Raw genomic sequence first — 23,968 nt, 5'->3', positions numbered from 1 at the left:
TGCTTAGAGACAAATTAAAGCATTGAGAGCATTAAGAGAATCAAAAGAATTTGATGTGGATGTAGAAGGGAATGAAGAAGGGTATATGTAGAATGAGAAAAAGTGCAAAGAAAATAAAGACATATATATTTTTTCAATTTTTCACTGGTCGACCAAACCATCGCCAGCCCATCGGCTCGCTAAAGTAAAACAATGCCTTAAATGAGTGGAGCTTGTTATTAATGAGTTAATTTGTCTGGACCACGAATTCAATACTACCCGAAGCATTATTCACTTTTAATAAGTTTGGCAACAATTAGGTACAAATCAAACACTACATGTAATACATTCACTGGAAGATGACTTATTATTCTATAAAAATTAAGACTTAAGTAACAAACTACAATGTTATATTTCATCAATTTGATCTCCATTCTTTCAAATATTATTCCGATAATCCAAATTTGAACTTTATACAGTAAGAGATGTAAATTCAAGAACTCATTTTTATAGATGCAATTACGTTATTGTAACACCCTTACTTACCTACCAGCTGCTCAAAAGAAATCTCAATCGTCTACTTCTTAAAAATGGGTGGCGAGGGGGTGAGTTGTCAGCTAAGTAAGTACAATATTTATACAATTATATAGGTAATCATAAGATGTTATATATTTTTATATATATACATATAATTAGCAACATGAAATTAATCATATCAATTAAATAATATGCATAGTCGAATATTACGCACAATCAGTCATACAATGATATATAATTAATATTATACTAGCAATCATATCACTTAAATTCTCATGACCAGAAATATAAATAATAAATTAATACTTGAAATCGAGCATGTCAATTAAATTGTCAAATCAGGAAAATAAACAAGCAGTTCATCATACCAATTTAATTATCAAATTATTTACCCTATTCTCTACATCGTCTCTTATTCCATTTTCTTTATTTGGGCCCTGCTTAACCTAGCTAAGTATGTCCGATGGTTTATGATCGTCTATATGGACAGGCATCCCAATCTCATCAATCTTAGGTACTGCTATTGTCGCCTATATGGACACAATACCATGACACCCTATCATCACCTATATGGACAGGTGTCAGCACCCTATCATTGCCTATATGAAAATGTGTAACAAAGATCACAACACACAACATAAATCTTTATGCCAAAGGACATACCCAAACAAGGCAAGCGCTAGTCATCCAATATCTTCTAATTTTCATATGTATATATATATATATATATCTTCTTACCATCTCCTTAAATTCTTATAAGCTTTATGCCAACACTTGCATTCAATCTTCAAAGATAAATTCATCAAGCACTAGTCCTACAATCCCCATAAATATTCAATCAACCCAAATTTCCATAGTGAATGCATAAATTCCTTAACTCTTACATATCTTTAATTCATACTTCTAATTCCTACAATAATTTTCATTAAGCACTTGTGTTCAACCTTCAAGTCATTTTAATGAATTCCTGATAGCTATCCTCCCAACACCTATTTTAGCATACAACCCTATACATGATTTCAGACATAACCCTTTATACGCCCATATACAAACACATACACCCTCCTCCAAAGTTCCTCACTTTATTCTCAACCACTAACATCATCTTTGACATACCACTATTAGCATCAAAATCTGAATCCTTATCAACAAACCATTTAATTTTATAGAATACATACATTAGACTTTATTTTATTTTTATTTTATTTATTTATTTCTTAATGAAAGTTACAATATAGGCATCTAACTAAATCATTTCAACCTATGTTCTTTTTCCTCTTATGTCATTTCCCATGGCAATCAAAGCAAGTAATCAAAAACATCTCAAAGAAGTCATCACTATAAGTCCTGTCACGCCCCGAACCCGGCCCGGCCGGACCCATCGCGCGGACAAACGGCCCCAGACCCACAGGGCGTAAACCCCATAAGCCTGCAAAGCCTCGGAACTTGATTTAGAGCAAATAACTTATAGCAAACCAACTGAGTCACTGGGTTACAGACTCTATATAGTACAAAATATGGGGATATAGAAGTCCAAAATACAAAATACAGGAATATAGAGATAGACAATGACAAGAACTCAAAATTTACAACAGGATAAGACAACATCTACAGACAATCTTTCAAGATACATGCTGATCTATCACTCTTGATCTGAAAAAAATTTAAAAAAAATCCATGAGCTCACTAGCCCAGTAAGTAATCCAGAAATTGATCAAAAATAATAAGGTTTATAAATCTCAAATTCAAATGCCGAGAACAATTAAGATTTTCAACTTAGACTGAACAGAGTTTACAAATAAATAACCCATTAGGGGTATAATTCTCAAATAATGCCGTTAACCAAAACATTGCAGGTAAAAGAATTATCAGTTTTCAAAACTGTCAAACAGAGGTATAGTAAATTGTCAGATATGAGCATAAGTCTCCAAAGCATAGTTAGACTAAGCCAAAAATTTCAAAGGTATGTTTCAATTATACCAGATTTTCAGAATAATACAAGTTGTCGAAATTAAAAATTTAAATAACTTATAGAGTATAATATTCTAATAAAAAAATATATCCAAATATGTCATTCACTAACAATTGAAAACCAGAAACGTGATCTCAAAGGTGCAAAAACTTCAAGGCAGGATAAAAAGTGTGCCTAAGATATACTCAAAAATTAAAAACACATAAATAGTGCAATCAAAAGAAAATCAATATCAAAAGTTAAAGCAAAGATTAACAAGTTCCAGTGCATGTCTCCAAACTCACTGTAAATGCCAAAGGTCATTTGTTTATCCTCAGTGACAGACCCGAGCAAAAATAACAGAAATCATTTATTTACCCTCGGTGACCCGAGACTGAATACCAGGTGGCCGTTGATTATTTTACCGAATGGACATGGTGCGAAACTGCAGTATCATTTTTCCAAAATTACTTGTCGGCAAGGTCAGGGTTTAACCCCCCATTGACAGGGTTGCATATCGCTCATTTGGAGACCAAAATATTCAGATACAAAAAAAATATTTACAAGGTATTAATTCAGAAATCACCAAATTCTTCCGATTCCCATGTCCGCAGAAAAATAAATTAAATTTCAAGATCCCACTATTGGGAGAATTAAAATATATGGGAATTAAAGATTAAGTAAACAAACCATTTAAAATTGTTTAAAATACTAAATTCTCCAAACTAAAGTAAAACAAATATACAACTAAATAAATAATGGACATAATTTAAGCAGATCATACCGACGTCTGGATTAAGTACACAGTTCAAAACATTTAATATAGTCATCTAAAAGGAATCACAATACTAGTATAAATAATAAATCACTAACCAAAACAAAGTGAAAAGTAATCATTTAATTAAGACAATTGAATAAACATATCTAAACATACATATTCAAAAATAATAATTTCAATATTAACAAAAATAACAGATAAACTAGGGTTATTGGTCATCATCAAGGCAACTACCTAAGATCACTCAAGGACTGCAAGGTCACTTTCAAATGCAAAAACACACATTCTAAAGTTGGAGAATTTAGAAGTCGAGTGTGTTCTTTTAAGCATGCACTAGTTGGCCCTTAAGCTTGCTTGAAAGAAACAAGAAGACATGCAAAACAACTAATTTACAAGCATAAAGCTTTGGTTTATAATGAGTTCAAAAACATTAACAGGCTGCAGTTTTTCATGCAAGAATATGCCCATATGAACACTCAAATGGCTGTAGTTCTTGGTGTAAATATAAGCATATATATATATATATATATATATATATATATATATATATGATTATAGTACAATATCACAAAACCAAAGAAAAACAAAACATAAAGAGGATGTCTTTAACACTCTCAAATTCAAGGCTTAAAACTTAAGCATGCTCCTACAAAATCATTACTTATAAACCCATGAATGGTTGGAACCTGGGATTTACACCTAATTTTAAGAGTGTGGAAATGCTAAAGGTTGCACTACAAAACTTTGAGCATGTGCACAAACGAGCATGAAAACCAACCATCATAAGGGTATTGCCATTACCTAAACTACCAACCTAAGAACTTAACATTTTCCAAATATATATGCAAGCATTAAAAAGGGCACTAAAACAAGAACAACAACATGCTAAAGGGCAATACTATCAAGTAGAAGGAAGACTTACTTGGTGTGATGACTAGGAGGAACTACAATATCAAGGTGGCAGCCATCAAGGAGAGAAGCAAGGTTTCTCTTGAAGATAGGCTTAAAGAGAGAAGTGGTGACCAACCCCGGCTTATCCGGCTCACAAGCTTTCAAGAAATCTAATGACCATAATGATCAAGTATTGCAAAGAAGGGAAGAAATCACCAATGGATTTGCATCTTGAGAGAAAGAATGCCTTAGTTTGGATCAAGACATGCACTCCATCTACTTTCACTCCCTTAAAGGACTGCACTCTCTTCTTGCTAAAGAGCTCTAATATGGAGAACTTCTCAGTTGTCTCCAATGCTCGTCGGACGTTCGAAGATCCGAAGTTTTTCGATCCCGCAATCTCTCTCTCTCTCTCTCTTACAAAAAATCGGTAGCATATGGGGTGGGTTACTAATGGCTTTGGCTCAACATGTGACCAACAAGATGGCAACAAAGAGTCCACAAAACAAGGCTTAATACAAGGCTTTTGCATGGAAATAAAAGGCCTGGAATCCAGCTTCAAATGTGGTTTACAAATGAATGGAGACAAAAAGCTGGGGCCCACAAATCCTTTCAATCCTCATATCTATAGTATGAGATAAAAGGTCGCACACCTTTCTCCCATCCATCAAAACACCTAGATAATTTGACATCAAATAGAACAAAACTAAATGTCTTTTATTCATAAACATTATCCTAGCTCTCTTAGAACATCACAACACTACCTCCTTTGCATAACAATCTATTACTCCTCTATGTTGAGATAGAAAATCCATATCTAGAATTACTTCAAACTGCTTAAACTCTATTGCCACCAAGTCTGCTATGTACTCTCTATCATGCATCTCCATAGGACAACTTCTTTTAACACTACTAACTATCATACTAACCCTTACAAGTAATTACACTCTCTAGTTCATAGCCTAAAGGCTCTATTTTCCCAGGGATTCTTATTGCAAACTCAATATTCTTGTAAGAATGAGTTGACCATGAGTCTAAAAAAAATCAAGGAATGCCACAAATAGAAACAATACTCGATATAACCTTTGTAGCAATTGATACATCCTCCCTATATATAGCATACACATGGCCTTGCGGCCTTATATGTGGTTGTGTACTTTCAAAAGTTTCTATCTACTGCTCCTGCTTCCACCTCAACCTCTACCAACTCCTAAATTAGTGTCTATTATACTAGACTAACTTCCAGCCTGTAATAGTGCTCCACTGCTTGCTCTGGTTAAACCAAGACACTCCGTTCTGTAGTCAGTCTGTCCACACCCATAAACCACCTATCTTGGTACATATATGAACAGTGTCAAACTCTTGCCTAAATATCTTCCAAGTAACTCCTCAATCACATTCTCTTCATAGATTTCCACCAGCCAGTGTAGTAACTAATTATAGTCTATTCTCTAGGATAAATTCAATCAAACCTGTGATGCCCTTTTATAGTTGCAATTAAATGCAAGTTTAGCTTGGACCTAAACCTTGGCTTCCCCTAAGCTAGTCTTATTAGTAGTTGCAAGTGCATTAAATGCATTATAATATCTTATAGACTCCTCACTAGATGCACAGTCAGCATGCTTATTCCTACTAGATATTATATCCTACAACTAATAATATATTAGTTGGATTATCGACTACACATTATGTAAGGATCTAATAATATATTTGTATTAAGCGTGTAAGCTACACAAATCGCATTAATTATTGTGTATATGTTATCATATTTAATTTAAAAGGTAAATTGTGGTGATCTAAATAAGTTTAAGATATGGTCCTAATTATTTAAATTAGATGTGGTTTTATATAATAATGTGTAGAATTTTTTGGGGCAAAATCATCAAATCAATAATGGACAAACTTGTAATTAACCCCATAGTTCTTATAAATAAGTGTGGTCCCTAAAGAATGCATGCTAAGAATTAGAATTAAAATTAGGGATCCTTTAATTGGAGTTCTGATCTCCCTTTCTACTTGTGATTAGTTAGAGAAGGCATAAGGCCCACTTATTCATCAATCAATGGATTCAAGTGCACTTCTAACTTTCTTGTTCTCAAGTAATTTCAACAAGAAGATAAGAGCTTTTATAGGGATTATTTTTATTATGTTCCACCAAAAGTGGTACCACATATATCCTGTTTTGGAATTGTTTGAGATCTATTTTAATCTGATTTTTTATGTCACGCCCCGAACCCAGTTCTATGGACCTGGGACGCTGACAAACGACCGTACACCTACAAGGCCGAAACTAAGTAGGCATACAAGGCCTCAAAACCTGATCCAAAACAGAGCAAAGAATCAAACTCGGTGGATTGGAAAAAACAATATAAACTTATTCAAATAAAACAAAGGCCCACAAAAAAAAGGGGACATATTACATGCTAATACTCGACGATTGCCTAACAATCCCCGCTAAGCTATCCGCCACTCATCTCTACTCTTGATCTGAAAAGATATTAAACAACAAATTATGAGCTTGACAGCCCAGTAAGCACCCACTAAAAATATTGGGATCATTTACACAAAATCGTAATTTATCAAAATGAGAAAATCGGAAATCAGAATCATTTCAAGTAAACAAAGATGTCAAACTGAGTATATAGGTCCCCCAAGCAACTATTGCCAAATCAAAATCACAGAATTCATATATTTACCCTCGGTGACCCGAGACAAAATTTATCAAAAGTCATATTTTTACCCTCGCTGACCCCGAGCCAAAATTATCAAAGGCCGATATTCTTCACCGACGGCAAGCAGTGGGAAACTATAGTTTCTAGAACAAAATACGTGTCGACACGGTCAGTGTTTAACCCCTAGTGACAGGGTTATTGCATTGTCAGTTGGGAACTAGTTTCTATATCAAAGTACTTTATATTCACAAAACGATGAACTAACCAAAATTCAAAACAAGCAAAGTACAAGAATTTACAACAACATGATCCTATTTCTTGTCATATCAAAATACACCAGTTAATGGAATACAAACATGAACAGATAATAAAAATAATAATATTCTTTAATCAAAAATTAAATAAATACTTGAAATTCAAAATAAATAAATATATATATAATCTGAACTTTAAACACATGAATTATTCACAATTTAAGCAATTATCCAAAATTCAGAAATTTTAAATAGTCATAAATCAATACAGTATATGAAATTTCAAAAGTAAAAAAAGAAAAGAAAAAAGAAAAAAATCAGGATTTAAATGAATTATCTAGAAATTCAAAATCTAACAAAATCAAGACTTGCACCGCACGTGTAAACACTTCAGATTCTAAAGAATATCATTAATTTAAAATATTAAATAAATTAAAATAATTTTGAAAATAGTATTAATTATCTAAACAACATTTGAATAATAAACAGAAACCTAATTATCACAAAATAAATAAATAAAATACTTATTTTCACAAATTTAGCTAGTTTCAAAAGGTCTATATACGTAGTATAATTTATATGTGGATACTTACCTGATTAACGGCCAAAAATATTCCAAAACCTTACACTTTGGCATGTCCTATATTTGGGAAGAGATCCTATTAGTTTTCAATAACAAAATCGAGACTAACAAGAAATAGTATAAAAAAAGATTTTTAGAAGGGTAAAAATGTAAAAAGTTCAAAACATTATTCTACACTCCCAAATATTGATAATTGTGAGGGTACAATAGCAATTATCCACTCTAAAAGCCATATCAATAATTCCAACATGATCAATGAGTACTAAAACCCTCATAACTTCAATTACACTTTTCCAAATCATAAATTTCAAAATTCTGGAAATAATGGACATCTAACACTATGACATATCCGAAATTCACATAATTAAGAGAACTACTCAATTTATAACATTCAATTGAATCTCCAACTATTTCTGCAACTTATAATTCAGACATATACTTTTAAAATATGGATATCTCTCAACCTATAACTCCAAAAGAAATGAAATTTTACTTACAATCAGAAAACTCAAAAATGAATAGCTTTCTTATTTTTCACCTTATCTAATTCAATCTCTATGATCATCAAAATTGGCCATGATTCTTCAAGTTCTGCACAGAAATATCATCTGAGACAATTATACTAATGAGGCTATTTCTCACAAACTACAAATGCATAAAATTTGAAATTTTGCAAGTATTTAGGTAACATCAAAATATACAACTTTCATATTTTACTCTCCTCCAAATTCTTCTTCTAAGATCTCTAAAATTGGAGAGGGATTTCTGCTATTGTCAAAAACAAAAAATCTGAAACCTATCAAATTAAATCAACTAACAATTCCTTTCTCAAGGCGAAAGATTATACCTCAATCAACTATACTTCACATTACATCAAATATATCATTCAAAATATCATCCTCGAGACTTGATTAAATCCATAAAAACATCACGGTCAAAGATCCTAAAAATATGTTTAGGTGCATACATAAGAATAGGAACACTATTCCCTCAACTACAAATTGGGAAAAAACCCTAGAAACTCAAGGGCTAAATCTAAGGTTTAAAAGGAACAAATTTTAGGGTTTTAGAAAGAAAAAAATCTAGAGCCAACCGGCATCAATAATAATCATAAATATTATGCACAAAGCTCAAAGATCCTACCTTGAAAGAAACAAAACAACTCTTGATAAGAAGATCCACTCGTCCTTGTGGCCGGCACCACCATGAAATAAAGGAAAGGAGGGCTAGGGTTTTTTTCCCCACATCAATATGAGATCATGGGCGGTGGAGCTGCAGTTAGATCATAATATTTGGTAACCGTAAGGATAAGAACAAGGGTTTTAAAATCTTATAAATCAATGGCTCTGATTGAAAAAGTTTGCATTGACAGCTAGGATGTAATTTAAGGGGTGGGGCTCACATTTTATTAATCACATTAAAACGTAAGTGCTTGAATTTTGATTATATATTAATCTGATATGTAATTTTGATGTATAGAATCTATAGTTTTGCAATCTAAACATATTAGAGTTTGATGTCGTGATTATAATATTAAAAATTTCTGGTCGGTGGTGGCTCATGCAATTACTTTTGAATTGTGATATTTATTAGTTATACATATAAAGTTTGTTTTGCATGCTTTCGGTTTTGGTTCTTCATGCTAATATATATATATATATATATATATATATTCATATTTATATATTTATATTATATATATTAATTAAGTTGATCTTCCTTTTTATAGAAAACCAGGGATCAAGAGTATAATTAGTAATATATATATATATATATATATAAGTGGAGTTAGTTTGAAAATCGAACATGGTTTGCTGATAGTAAACCTTCACGGATTTTAAAAAACGATGGTATATCTACAATTTATATATATATATATATATATATATATTAATTTGATTTTAAGTTGTTAAGGATTAAGTTTCATAAATTAATGATTTACATTATGCTAGTTGGTTTAGGAGTGGTAATGTGGCGGGGAATTCCCGATTCCTGCGGAGACCTGATCCGACGGGGATGGGGGTCAATCTGTCCCCGTTTCCCAAATGGAGACCGGGTGGGGAATGTCCTCCCTGCGCCGTGGGATCGCCAACCCGATTTATATATATATATATATATATATATATATATATATATATATATATATATATATATATATATATATCTATGTGTGTATAATTTTTCCCAATGTTAAAAAAATATATATATGTGTGTGTATAATTGTTCCCAACATTAAAAAATTCTAAGCCCTAAATAATGATATAAAAAAACTCTAATTTTAATTTAATTGTACTAATCACATAAACTATTTTTTTAAACTAATAATAATAATTAAAATTAGATATGAGAGGTTTTATATAAATTAAAACAACAAATTATTTTAATAAATAATCAAAATCCAAATAAATAAATCAAAAACCAAAATTTTTTTAAGTTTTTACATATTAATTTGACAGGTTGTTGAGCTCTATGTTGAGTAGTTTTGATGTTATTATATTTTTATGAATATATCTAGGTAGAGTAGTTTTCATGGTTTAAAATGTAATAGTATGTTTTCAAATAGAAAATCTCTGTGGGGAACCACGCGGGGATGGGGATGGGGATGGTAAGCAAATTTCCCCTATTAGAGAACCGGGGATGGGGCCTCCTCGCCCTGTTACCACCCCTAAGTTGGTTTTACCTTATTTCATTATTCTCGGATATTTTTTTGGATTTTATGTATAATTTGACAATTATATAATGTTAATTATTGTCGATGATTTTGGTGTTATAATTTAATGATATTGTTGTCAATAATTTTTTTTTTATATGTTATCATAGTTCATGTGTAATCTAAGGTTGTTTAAAATAATCATTAGGAACAAAAAACTTAAAGTTGCTTGTTACAAACTTGTATGAATTTTTATTGTGATTGGTAGAAGTAGCATAGTCACCAAAGTGGTCTTTGTTGTGGATACTTTTTATTTGTTAATAACTAATAAGTTTCTAAATGCATCATATTTAGATCATATATTTTATCCACTTTCATGTGAATTTCATGCCTCTAATGACTGTTTTCATCGTTTTTGTGTTGTTATTGTTTCAAGACATTGGGAAATCATTTAAAGTGTGGACAAATATTTTTAACATATTTTGGAGGACAAATCATTCATATTTGAACCTCACAAGTGTCCCCAAGCACCGGGTGAGAAAGAGGCGAAATTCTGATAGAGAGCATTATATTGCATGTGGCCCATACAGTGCCGCATGCCTCATCCAAAATACCGTGTGGCCCCCATGTGGCAATGCGACACCTGCGCACCGTTGGCAAAGCCCTATGTGGCCTCCATGCAACTATATGGCCCTCGTATGTGACTCAGGCTGACCTAGCTTGGATCTTTTGAGAGAGATTTCAATACCCCCCATGCCACTGCATGCCTACCTGCACACCTGGGTGACTATTTAAGACGAAGGATAATTGAGGGGAAAAGGTGGCAAAACTAGAGTAGAATATCAAAAAGCTCGATTGCGTGGATCCAGTGAGGTCTCATCACCACAATTAGTCAATAGAATAGGAAGTTTGGAATGAACCTCTTTATTGATTACTTGTATCTCTTGCTTTCTCTCCTTTTCATGTTGAACTAAACTCCTAAGCTCACCGAGCTTCGGTGAACCTTGGGAGAAAACTTGTATCAATGATGATTTAATTCTTAATTGATTGTTGCAATGTTTTATTTTTTGTTTCAATCTATTATTTTCATGTTCAACATACAACGGATGGATTCCATAGGTTTTGATTGTTGAATAATTATTGAAGAGTGGGATGATGCTTGCATGTTACCACACAATGATTGAAGAGAGATTCACTATATCGGCACACCGAAGGCTCTGGGTATCAGTATCCCCCTACAAGCATTAGGGTTAGCTCTAGCCCAGAAAACATTAGGGCTTCTCTAGCCAAAACTCTTTCCTCCCAATGGCATCATAGGGCCATCTTCTGAATGGAGAACCCGTATGGGATTAGGGCTACACTACGAAAGTTCTAGGGTAGTTGACTTTAGAGTCTAGCTGATCAAAACATAAGCCAACATTATACCTTAATTCCCAAATGCATCCATGCTTGTTTTTCTCCAGGGGGGATCCTTGGACGAGGCCTTTCCTTCTCATTGGCATTTGCTATCTTTATTTCTTTGTGTGGTGTGTTGTAGCTCATTTCTCTATTTTTTTTATATTCCAATCGACAATCATAATTGTTTGGTAGATTAGATAGTATAGTAAAAAAGGAAGTAATGATAGCTCTTGGGATCCCAAAGAATACGACCCTCTCGCATTTGAGCATGAGGATTATTACTTGATGAGTCTTGCGCTTGCTGCCTTGATGAGCCTTGTGCTTTCCGCTGGGGCGGGTGTGTCCATTTTCTAGCGACACGCTCCGCCACCATCAATAACCATGGTGCTAATGCTACTTATTTTCATGTGTGCAACATGTTGGCCAAAGAAAGACTGTTGTATTGGAGAGATTTGTTTGCATATATGTAGTAATTAGTTTTAATAGCTATATGGTGTTTTTTGTGAGTACTTAGTCGGCCTAAAGGAAAGCTATGTGCTTGATTGGATTTTGCTATGGAGATTGAATACTATAACAAGTTAATCACTAGTTAGTTAAATCTGTCTAAAGACTAAGTTTGATGGTAGATCTATTAGCTTGAAGATCAGTTATTGTGATTTGCATGGTTGATAAATGGACTTCTAGTTATTTAATAATGAGCTAATTATTGTTGACTACTCTTTGTTTAGTTGGCATCATGAGTGTTGGCAATGTGTTTGCTACATTTAGTAGCATTTTTGTGCTTAATGACACAAACTTCATGACTTGGAAAAACAAGGCGACACTTGATTTATGATGTATGAATCTAGACTATGTGTTAAGATAATTGTACCATACACTTATAATAAATAAAAGCTCTATTGAGGATAAGAGAATCCTTGAGAGGCGGAAGCGATCTAACTGTCTAGGCCTAATTATCATAAAGGATATAGTTCTAGAGGTTTTTCTAACACTATATCTAAAGAAAAGGATGCTAAGTAGTTCCTTGACACCCTGGAAGAAAACTTAAGAAGTGATAAAGTGGAGAGGAATGCTACCCTAAGGAAACTAGTCTCTATGAGTTATAAGGGTGAGAGGAACATATGAGAGTACATTCTCTATATGTTTTATCTAGTTGGGAAATTGAATGATTTGAAAATTATGCTACTAGAAGATGTTTTTGTGCATCTAGTGTTGATTTTCCTCTCTCCTCTATTCAATCAGTTTAAAGTGAGTTACAACTGTCAAAAAAAAAAATAGACATCTAGTATAGGAGGAAGACTGGATGAAACAACGTAAATTTAAAAGTGCTAGTTTGACATCTTCTTCTTCTTCAAGCTCTTAGAAGAAGAGAAAAAGTACCTAGTGTGGTTTTGTGAGTATTAAGCTTACAAAGGTAAATTCCATAATTGCGGATACCTCATGTTGGCATCTATAGTTTTTCATGAGCATGCTGCTTGCATAGGAGTTGTTAGTAGAGATGCTTTTGATTAGAGGGAATTTATATTTAGTTTTTACTTAGCTTGATATTTATATTGATGTCATGACATCTTTGAACATATTTTATAAAATTTCCAGTTTATTAATTATTTTACTTTGAACTATTATTTCATAAAATTTTTAAAGTTGGACCAATTAGAAATAGGCAAGCATAGATGACAATGGTTTGTAATTTGCATGCTACACATCCACATTCAATCTATGTCATTAGTTAAGTTGGTCCATGAGATCATTATGGGTTTAATTGCATTGTACTTGTGATAACTGCACCTTTATTCCATATGTAGACGAGGCTAATGGATGAGATTGATTTAGATGATTTTCTAGTTGTACACATATTTTGATTGTTAATGCTAATTTCTTTATAGTATTGAATTCCCGAATGTGCATGACTGTGTAGTCCAAGTGGAAGATTGTTAGTTTGTTGACTAGACATTATATAGATATAATAATATATATGCATTAAATGGTGTAGACTACAAAATTGCATTAATAATTATTTATATATAACCATAATTAGTTTAAAGAAGTCAAATAGCAGTGATCTAAATAAACTTCGGAGAGGGTACTAGTTATCTAAATAAGATGTGTAGATTTATATAATAATGTAAAGAATACCCCATAAGTTTTCATATAAAAAGGGTATGGTCCCTAACTGATGCATGCTAAGAATTATGATCAAAATTAGGGTTTATCTTATTAGGGTTCCTATCTCCTTTTCAGCATGCAATTAGTTAGAAGAGCCACAAGACCCGGTCATTCACATCAATTGATTCAAGTGTAGGCACAGTTCTACTAACTTTTCTTGTTCTTAAGCAAGTTCAAGAAGAAGATTGAGGATTTCATGTTTTGGAATTGTTTAGGATCTATTTTGATCAGGATTTTTATTCATTACATTTAAACTTAAGTGCTTAAATTTTGATGATATAGCAATTAGATCTATAATTTTGATTCATTGAATCCCTGGTTTTGCAATCTTAACATATTAGACTTTGATGTTGTGATTATAATTGTCATGCCCCAACCTGTGGCAAAGTATGTGTCAATTAATGCATTGCTCTGAAATAAGTGACGTGGTCTTCCATCTTACCATAAGCCACTGTAAGGTCAAATCATCTTGTAAAAACTCTATTACTAGAGCAAGCAAATATTTGGAAAAACCAGTCAAATGCAACTTAAATAAATAAATAAATCAGTTAAAGAATAGTTGTTCGATATTGTAGAAAATAGTGATAGAAATAGAAATGTTAACTACTAATTTCACACTAGTGGATACACCTAGAAAAGTGTAAAAATCCAAACATAGTTTGACCAAGAAACAAACTAAAAAGGAAATATTAGAGATATGAAGTCCAACACAATGCCTTTAGCGCACGACAACTCTAACAATCACCACTTTGGAAATTGGAAAGAAGAGTGGGTGAGTAAGATAGTTACTTAGTGAGTAGTTAAAATAGTTTCCCAATGTTAACAAAAAAATTTATCATGTTAAAACATTACATTTCAAAAATAGCATAATGACAATAAAGAAATCAATAAACAAGTTTTCCATATGGTGAAATTGTTCAATATCAAGTTTTAAGGAAACCAATGCTCAAGACGCGTATGGAAAATCAAGTATAGAAAATGACTGACCATGAAATCGTCCCCAAACCAAACCACCATCAGATGAGAAATTGGGCTGCCAACTCTAGTTATCCATTTTAAATATAAAATCAAACCGACATTGGTGTTGGCCTCTGAGATCACTCATGAATTATATTACAAAATATTGTAAAATTGTTTAAAACAATAAAAAGCATGCAAAAACAAAATTGAGATATCGACTAATTGATTTGATGAACACCCTAACGTAATTAAAAAATAATTTAAAAAATTGCCTCTAGATATTCCAAACCCTTTCCTTTGAAGTGAAAAATTTGTCCTTCAAATTGTCGTAGATCTTCAAGGCCCAAACAAAGGTCCCACGATTCTAGATCATGAATCGGAATTCAAAAATAGTTTCCTCTTCTTCTCTAAATACTTGCTAGGGTTAGAGAGGGAGAGAGACATTAGGGATTTGTCGCACCAAAAAATGAAATTGATTCTTCTTACGATTTAGGATTAGAGGAGAGTTATATTTATAAAAAATTTATAAAACATGATAAATATTATCCAATTATGAAGTCCTATTAAAAATATGAAACTTTATAAACATGATAAACATTATCCTATTATGAAGTCGTATTAGAAATATGAGTCCTAAAGTAATTAAAACCACTTTTTGTCTTTAAGTCCTTATAATTTTAATTAATTATTCAATTGCGTTGAACTTTAATCAAAATTTAAAATCAAGACAAAAACCACAAACTAATATACAATTTCCCTTTATGTAAAATTGTAAATCGAGAATTTCAACCTTACATTCAAAAGGAGACTGGTTCTTAATTTTTTTTAGCGTGACTCGTTAAGTTCATCTTGAGTGGTAATGGGAGGATACCAAAGGACGTGGAAGATACCTAGCCAGCCTCGTGGTCACATGTGGTAAGAAAATGAAAACATGGATGAGTAACTTATTATGAACCTTTCCAATTATGATTACCATATGCGTATAAACCCTTCATTCTTGTATTCGAACCAATTGAGGATCATGATAGGTGCAACATATGCTCTTATGTTCAGACATTTATTTCATTGTTCTATATGGAATGTGATATAACCTCTTGTGGTAAACACTATTTTACTTCAGTAAAAAATGACAAGATTATACATGCTTTCAGATTCCTTTCCAACTAGGATTATCGAGAATGGATCTTAGGAAAACATTGAAATCCAGCTTATCTACTGTAAGAAAGAGGTACTCTATGAAGCATGGCTTCCTCGCAATAAGATTGTTAACATTTCTCTTTCATTCTGATAGGTTGACAAGTCAATCAATAACATGTATAGGAAGTTATAAAAGAATTTAACGTCAAAGGCGCTGCTGCCTTCTTTATGACCTTTAATTTAACATCAAATTATAAGAGGTTATATAGGAATTTAACATCAAATTCCTATGTAGCCTTTAATTTGAGTAGTAAATATGGCTCTTTAGTTGCTAAATTCTGCCAAACCTGTCACAGCCGCTTGTGCTAAAGTCTATTTCATGAGGATTACCATCTTCCATTCTCTGTATCACCAGTGATTTCTTATGTAATTAAATTCTTATATTCTTTTTGATAATATTTTCTTATGGTTAATTTCTCTAGGAAATTTAATGGGACTATTATTTTTAGTTTTATCAATAGGTTTTGTAGTTAAAGTCTCATGTAGTTAGTGTGGTTATTAATGGATGGCAGATCCTGAGTCCTACCTACTAAGTGCAGCCAAAATGGTGAGAAAGCTAAACAGGACCTGGGTAATATGTAGTTGTAACATGGAAGTTGTCTATCCTAAAGGCCTTCTTCTGATTCCATGTTTAATTAGCTTTTATAGTTACAGGTGATAATTGTCAGTCTAAGAGATTCAAGTGCAGTTTTTTTTTCTTTTTTTTGATAATTCTCTTCTGAAAATTTCCATATTCTATATATTCAATAATGGATTGATTTTGGATAGCTTGTGTGCAAGCTAAAACAATGGTACTTAATTAGTCTCTTTAATTTTCAAATGTCAATGACCTTTTGCTAGACATTTTTCAGGTGGGCATAACATAACCCCAACTGTGGCTCTTTTTGTTTGGCATGCCAACCATTAGTACCTGATGAAGAAGAAACATTGCATATTAATATTTGTGTTCCATTTAGACAATAGTATTAAACCTATTGATGAAAACTACCTTATTTGGGTTTCTTGTAATTTTAAGTTCCTAGTAGCTTGCTCTAAGGTATAACAATGAATTTATTATACCTCTTTTGAGACATTTTTGAACCTTAACTCAACTACACATGACTTTGTTTAATGCATGAACATTTTATGGAAAATTATACATTGTGACCTTTGTTGTTTAGATGTTAATACAATATGAACTTGTATGATTCAGAATGTCACCTAGTTTGGTGCACACACTCTTATTATCTTTGGCTTTTCACGGATGGAATTGTTATCTGGCAGTTTAATTTTTTATTATTATTTATCTATTAACATTCCTGGTAGAAATTTTTAAAGAATGGTTTTGTAATTTTTGAACTTTGGCACCTCCTTGTTTACTTTCCTATGTTCTTAAAATCAAATATATATATATTTTTTTACCTCCAACAAAATATTTCAATGAAAAGAAATTTTTTATTTGTAAAATATTTTAAAATTTGATGTTTCGTGGTTTTATTGGATTTAAAAGGTGTAATGGGAAAAAATTTTAAAATAATTTTATTTTAGTTTTAAAAAATTTATTTTTAATTTTTATTAATATTAATAATTTTTAAAATATTTGTCAAGTCATTAGATTTTAATTTTATTTTTTAAGTATGGTGAGGTGGCACCAAGAGTAGGGCATATATATATATATATATATTCAAAATAACATTTTTTAAATTTTGAAAAATATATCATTAGATGGTAGCTTAGCTTTTGATCTGCCAACTTTCAAATGTAATTTTTTATAAAAAAAAAATCATGAAAATTGTAAGAAAATTTGGAATAAAAAAATGGCAGGACATAGATAATTTTTTTTCTCGAAATGAGAGTTTTTAAAGTGTTTAAATATATTTTTTAAATTTTTAAAAATATATCATATTGGCTTTGACATGGAAACTTTTAAATTTAATTTTAAAAAAAATACAAAAATGACAAAAAAAAAAACGCACAATTATGTTGGCTCACATTTCCATGTCATTAATTACTAGTTTTTTTTTTTAAAAAAAAATTAAGGATATGATCATAAATATTATTTTATAATATAAGACCAAATAGGTAATTTTTTCTGTCTTTCCTTGCAAGAAAAGCTCGCAATCTAAGAGTCCTAATTAAAAGCCGAGACTTGGCTTTCCTCGCAACCTAAGAAAATTGTTAGCGCTTTCTTGGATTCAAGAAGATTGATGAACACTCACGCAATTGGTCTCACGATCTCATTCTAATAATTTTTGAAAAATGATTTTGTGATTTTTGAACTTCTACATCTCCTTGTTTACTTTCCTATGTTCTTAAAATCAATTTTTTTTTTTATTTCTGACCAAATATTTGAATGAAAAGAATTTTTTATTTTTAAAATTATTTTTTTATACACCTTTGAAATAAATTAATTATAAAATTTTATAAGAAAACTAAATTATGTTTTACCCTATTCATTGCCTTCATTTCATAAAACCAAAAAATAAATCTAAGATGTATCTATAATTTTATAAAATTCATTCATTTTTTTTGCTATAAAATAATATAAACTAATAAAAATATTTTACAAGTGTAACTACCCAAATTTTAAGGAGTATTATGCAAGTATTTGCCTCTTATTATTATAGTCTACTAGGCATATTCACTCGCTTTACATCAAGGATTTTATATTTTGAGGGTTTTGAGGCAATATTATATATAAACATATATTGAAAACTATAATGCTATTATTATAATACTTTATATATTGGAAATTGTTGTCATACCTTGGTTTTAAAAAGTGTTATAGATATTTATTGTGCAAATAAATAAATATATTTAAAAGTTTTCAATTATTAATACCTATTTTATATAAAGAGAAATTGCTTAACAATTTGTTTTCCCCTTTCAAATTATTTATTTTAAAACTAACAAATAGTAATGAATATCATATTATGTATTATATGTCAAATAGTTTATAATTCTAGAATAATATTCAAAATTATTTTTATTAACCTAGCAGGCTAGCATTTACTCAAATGATCTGATGATTAAACCATTTAAGTTAGGACCAAGAGCCTAGAGCTAGATGTGTTTGATGTTGGAACTGGTTCAGATAACTACACTCCAAACGGATACACAAAATGTTGATATGTTTTTCCCCAAAAAATAAATGCAAAAGGAGAAATTCTTTAAAAAAAAATGGTTTTAAATTCCTTTTTAAAACTCTTTAGAAATAGATTTAGAACTATTTAAAATATATGTATATATTTTTAATTAGATGATATAATAAAAATACCTTCTAAAATTAAAATAATATATATTTATGTATATGTAAATTATGTTTTTTAAGTTTTTTTTTTATTTTGAAAAGTATAGACAATTTATGAGTTTGATTTTTTAAGGGAAAATTACTGTTTACAACTCAAGAATTTCAAAACTTCCCAAACAACCCCTGTGAGTTTTGAATTTCTCAGACAACCCTTATTTTATTGTTTCACTTCCTTTTTGTCCCCCTGTAGGTCACTAGGACTGGTTCCATGTTATAAAATTCCATCCTTGCCCTTAAAAATGGTGGGAAAACAACCGTCCAATCACATCATGTTAAACCTTTTTACATACATTTTTACATTCTTTTTGGTTTTTTGTTTAAACAGAAATGTTTCTGTTTAAATTTATCAAGTTTCTATTTAAAATATTATGTCTCTGTTTAAATTTATCCAGTTTCTGTTTAAACAGAAATGATTTTAGTAGCCATTCGGATTCTACGAGCGTATCCGTTGCACCTCAGGGCCATCCTGACGGTTTAGTAGACCTTCCTTACTCGTTAGATCAATTTAAAGTTTTGTCATTGTATGTCGGACAACATTTTGTAGACGCTAACCATTTAAAAAACTCATTTCACTACCACGAGTGCGAACAAAATCGTAGATCTTGCAAAGAAACTGTCACCAACTAAGCATAGAGGACAACTTATATTGGTTACATATGTTTGCCACAAACTATCGCATATTATTGTACATTTTGCTCGTTATTTATGAAAATTGTTTCCATGAATAAACAAAAATTTAAAATGAAACGATGATATTTAAACAGAAATATAGTTGTACAAGTTAATTATTGATTAATTATCCCAGTTTCCACTTAAAGCTTATGTTTTTTCTCAGTTATCTTTTTCATATCCCTATTCCCGTTTAAAATTATACAGTTTTTTGTTTAAATAGAAATGTTTCCGTTTAAATTTATCAAGTTTCTGTTTAAAATATTATGTCTCTGTTTAAATTTATCAAGTTTCTTTTAAACAGAAATGATTTTAATAGGTATTCGGATTTTACGAGCGTATTCGTTCCACCTTAGGGCCACCCTGACGGTTTAGTAGGCCTTCCTTCCTCGTTAGATCATTTTAAAGTTTTGTTATTGCATGTCAGACAACGTTTTGTAGGCGCTAACTATTTAAAAAACTCACTTCACTACCACGAGTGCGGACACAATCGTAGATCTTGTAAAGAAACTGTCACCAACTAAGCATAAAGGATAACTTATATTCGTTACATCTGTTTATTGCAAACTATCACATATTATTGTACATTTTGCTTGTTATTTATGAAAATTATTTTTGTAAATAAACGCAAATTTAAAAAGAAACGATAAAATTTAAACAGAAACATAGGTAGTTAAACAGAACAATTGATATTTAAACATAAACTCTGAAACTTAAAAAGAACATTCGATAGTTAAAAAGAAACAACAATATTTACATTCAAAATTAAACCTAGCCGTCCTAGACAAATGTGGATCGAGTCACACATCACAATGAGATTGCAAAACAATCGAAAAATCTCCTTCAACACAGCATTACCTAGCAAAAAAATCTCCCTATAAACTACAAGATCATCCAATAATCAGACCATAAAACCGAAAAATTTCTCTTTCTAATAGAATACTTTACAAATAAAACCAGAAAGAAACCCACTGAATATCAAAACAAAAGGAAACTGCACAACATTTTCAACGGCATCCACCTCGCCTCAATACCTTGGAGCGCAAACTAATGAAATGCCGAAGAGTTGAGTAGGAGTTCTCTTTCGAGGCAGTGGTCCAATCCTACAGAAGATGTCCAGGCAACGACAACTTTGAAAAAGGAAAAGCTGAAGAGATGAAGAGAGGAAAAGGAAACCAGTACCAATAATGGTGTTCTCTAGGGGCTAACCAAGAAAAAAAAACTGCTTTCTCTTAAAGAGGAAAAATTATTGCAGCAAAGGGCGTTATGGTCAAACCATGTCTCACTTGCCACAACTTCCCATGCAAGGGATAATTTCGTCCAAATAATTCAAAACTAACTCCATTACATACTTGGGGGGTTTCAAATTCATTGTATTTAAAAGGAAGGGGTTTTTAGGGATTCCCAAATTAATGGGGTGTTTTTAGAAATATTAGAAACTTAAGGGTTTTTTTTTGGCAATTTCCACTTTTTTTATTATGGAGTAGAATGAAATATCTACATTATTGGAGTTGTGATTATAAGTTAACAATATCAACTACATTAGATCATGATTTTTTTTTAATATTATTAATTTTGTTGGTTAAATTTTTCTCATAACAGTTTCTTTGTATATATAGGTTTATTTTTTATTTTATTTAGAATTATAAATAATTCACCAGTAGGGTTTGAACTCTTAGAGAGAAATGAAATACTAAGTTACCAACAATTTTATTACAAAAGTGATTAATTAATTTGATTTATTTATTTAGTTTTTTATTGGAATTTTTACTTTATAAATATTTTTTTGAAGAGCCTTTCAATTAAATTAGTGATCTTGATGGTGATATTGAAGACAACGATCACAAATATATGAATCAAAATGAGCAGAAGATTAATACTCAAAGGGAGAAAGACTCTACTTTTTCATGTGGTTCACTGAGTTGTAATGCAACAAAGCAGGATTGGAATCAACTAACACTCAGTTCTAATGCAACAAAACAGGATCAGAATCAACAAAAGGTAGTGATTTAAATAATTAAATAGTCACACTTGATAGTAAAATAATGAGTGTTATAAATACTGAAAAAAAATTAATTATGTTTACGGGTAAAAATATTAGAGTTCAAATTAAAACCAATGTTTCACTGAAGATTAGTTTAAAAACCACTAACTCATTCAATAACTTGGATTTTGTAGGCATGCTTGGCTTCTCTTGATGATGCATTTCTCCAAGCAAAGCTAGAGAACTCTAAGAGGAAGCTCATTGAGAGACAACAACAAGAAGGCATGTTTCTGTGTTTATGCATCGATATATATATATATATATATGTATCATTTTGTATTCTAGTAATGCGCAACTATATAAATCTCTTTAAATCTTTTAATCTTAATTATTTTTTTTTTGTAAATATCTAAAAAAAAAAAAGAAGAGATGAAAAATATAGTTGATTGAACCACCAGTTCTTCCGAAATAAAAAAAAACAGCAAATTAGAAAACAGTGTGTATTCAAACCAAAGAAAAAACTTGTAGTGATGATCAAGTGCTAGTAAGAGGAAAAGAAACATTGAAAGACTCAGAGTTTTGTTATGTATTATTTTACATCAAGAAATTATTGTTAGGTTTTTAAGTATACAAATAGTAATGTGTGTTGGGCCTAGTTTATAGAAAATAATGAAAATTACATATTTTTTTTAGATTTAATTCTCTGAATAGTCCCTCTACTTTTTCAAACGTGCCTTTTAGGTTCCTATACTTTAAATTGTAACCTTTTAGTCCCAATACTGATTAAATTGAGCCATGTTAGTCCCTATTGGGGTTAGGGTTAGGGTTAGGGTTAGGGTTAGGGTTTAGGGTTTAGGGTTTATGGTTTAGAATGACTAACATGGCTCAATTTAAGTAGTAGTGGGACTAAAAGGTTGCAGTTTAAAGTATAGGGGCCCAAAAAAAAATTTTAATAATAGAGAGACTATTCAGAAAACTAAACTTTTTTTTTATCATTTATAAATATAGTTTTCTGATTATGATAGACAAAATTGTCAAACCATGAAGCAAAGAGAGTGATGTCATTACCATTAATGAATGCTTAGAAATTCACAGTTACATGCAGACATTAATATTGAATAAAATAAAATTAAATAAAATAAAAAGTAGAGAAATATTTTGAGTTCATATGTTCGAAAAAATTGAACCATTAGGAACCAAGACATAGTCTAGTGGTTTCCTACTTTGTTTGTGTTTGAGAGATCTTAAGTTCGAAACCTCTCAAGCAAAATGCAAAAAAAATAAAAAGATACTTGTCACCAATATGTAAAAAAAAAAAATGTTGCACCATAATTGTTCCAGTGAAATATTGTTTCACTTCAAGAGTAGACATCAAAATTTCCAAGGAAAATATTATAAAAAATTTCAAGAAACTCTATGGCTATTTATCCTTTTCTAAACCCACATTTTCAAAATGACCTCTCCCACTTACTTTCATAACACTATGAACCCTTCAACATATCAACAGCCACAAAAGATAAAAATAATAAAAAAAAATATAGATGGCAGCATGGCTTTTGATAAGGTTGCTTTTAAATATAGCTTTCTTGAAAAATCATGAAAATTAAAAGAAATCACACTGGAAGGGTATAGACACTTTTTTTCTCAAAGTAATAGTTTTTAAAAGGTTTAATTGCCGTACAAGTCCCTTTAATTGTGTACATTCTACCTTTTTAGTCCTAATATTTTTAGGTACAATTAAGTCCTCATATTTAATCGAGTTGGGTCGTTCTAGTCAAAGGCAATATTTTTAGGTACAATTAAGTCCTTGTAATTTACAGTTGCTCATCTACACCGCAGACTAGAATGACCCAACTCGACTAAATATGAAGACTTAATTATGCCTAAAAATATTGCAAGGACTAAAAGGGTAGAAAGTACACAATTACAGGGACTTGTACAACAATTAAACCTTTTTAAAATGTTTAAATATATTTTTAAAATTTTTAAAAATATCTCACATATTGGTTT

Source organism: Dioscorea cayenensis, chromosome 15 (assembly GCF_009730915.1).
Source record: "Dioscorea cayenensis subsp. rotundata cultivar TDr96_F1 chromosome 15, TDr96_F1_v2_PseudoChromosome.rev07_lg8_w22 25.fasta, whole genome shotgun sequence".
Classification (NCBI taxonomy): domain Eukaryota; kingdom Viridiplantae; phylum Streptophyta; class Magnoliopsida; order Dioscoreales; family Dioscoreaceae; genus Dioscorea; species Dioscorea cayenensis.
The sequence above is the reverse complement of the archived record's forward strand: the minus strand, read 5'-3'. Positions refer to the sequence as shown.